The following is a 1,559-nucleotide window of genomic DNA, read 5'->3' as shown; positions in this document are numbered from 1 at the left end:
CCTGCCTTCAATCTTTCCCAACATCAGGGTCTTTTCAAATGAGTCAGCACTTCGCATCAGGTGGCCAAAATATTGGAGTTTCAGCTTCAGCATCAGCCCTTCCAATAAACACCCAGGACTGATTTCCTTTAGGATGGACTGGTTTGATCTCCTGCAGTCCAGGGGACTCTCAAAAGTCTTCTCCAACACCACAGTTCAAAAGCATCAATTCTTCGGTGCTCAGCATCCATACATGACCACAGGAAAAACCATAGCCTTGACTAGACAGACCTTTGTTGACAAAGTAATGTCTCTGCTTTTCAATATCCTCTCTAGGTTGGTCATAACTGTCCTTCCAAGGAATAAGCATCTTTTAATTTCATGGCTGCAATCACCATCTGCAGTTATTTTGGAGCCCAGAAAAATTAAGTCAGCCACTGTTTCCCCATCTATTTGCCATGAAATGATGGGACCAGGTGCCATGATCTTAGTTTTCTGAATGTTGGGCTTTAAGCCAACTTTTTCACTCTCCTCTTTCACTTTCATCAAGAGGCTCTTTAGTTCTTCTTCACTTTCTGCCATAAGGGTGGTATCATCTGCATATCTGAGGTTATTGATATTTCTCCCAGCAATCTTGATTCCAGCTTATGCTTCATCCAGCCTGGCGTTTCTCATGATGTACTCTGCATATAAGTTAAATAAGTAGGGTGACAATATACAGCCTTGACATATTCCTTTGCCTATTTGGAACCAGTCTGTTGTTCCATGTCCAGTTCTAACTGTTGCTTCCTGACCTGCATACAGGTTTCTCAAGAGGCAGGTTAAGTGGTCTGGTATTCCCATCCCTTGAAGAATTTTCCACAGTTATTGTGATTCACACAAAGACTTTGGCATAGTCAATAAAGCAGAAATAGATGTTTTTCTGGAACTCTCTTGCTTTTTCGATGCTCCAGAGGATGTTGGCAATTTGATCTCTGGTTCCTCTGCCTTTTCTAAAGCCAGCTTGAACAACTGGAAGTTCATTGTTCATGTATTGCTGAAGCCTGGCTTGGAGAATTTTGAGCATTACTTTACTAGCGTGTGAGATGAGTGCAATTGTGTGGTAGTTTGAGTATTCTTTGGCCTTGCTTTTCTTTGGGATTGGAATGAAAACTGACCTTTTCCAGTCCTGTGGCCACTGCTGAGTTTTCCAAATTTGCTGGCATGCTGGGTGCAGCACTTTCACAGCATCATCTTTCAGGATTTGAAATAGCTCAACTGGAATTCCATCACCTCCACTAGCCTTGTTCATAGTGATACTTCCTAAGGCCCACTTGACTTCACATTCCAGGATGTCTGGCTCTAGGTCAGTGATCGCACCTTCATGGTTATCTGGATCGTGAAGATCTTTTTTGTACAGTTCTATTGTGTATTCTTGACACCTCTTCTTAATATCTTCTGCTTCTGTTAGGTCCCTACAATTTCTGTCCTTTATTGTGCCCATCTTTGCATGAAATGTTCCCTTAGTATCTCTAGTTTTCTTGAAGAGATCTCTAGTCTTTCCTATTCTATTGTTTTCCTCTATTTCTTTGCATTGATCA

The sequence above is a fragment of the Bison bison genome, unplaced genomic scaffold (genome assembly GCF_000754665.1).
Source record: "Bison bison bison isolate TAMUID 2011002044 unplaced genomic scaffold, Bison_UMD1.0 scf7180017864508, whole genome shotgun sequence".
NCBI lineage: Eukaryota > Metazoa > Chordata > Mammalia > Artiodactyla > Bovidae > Bison > Bison bison.
This window is presented reverse-complemented; position numbering follows the sequence as displayed.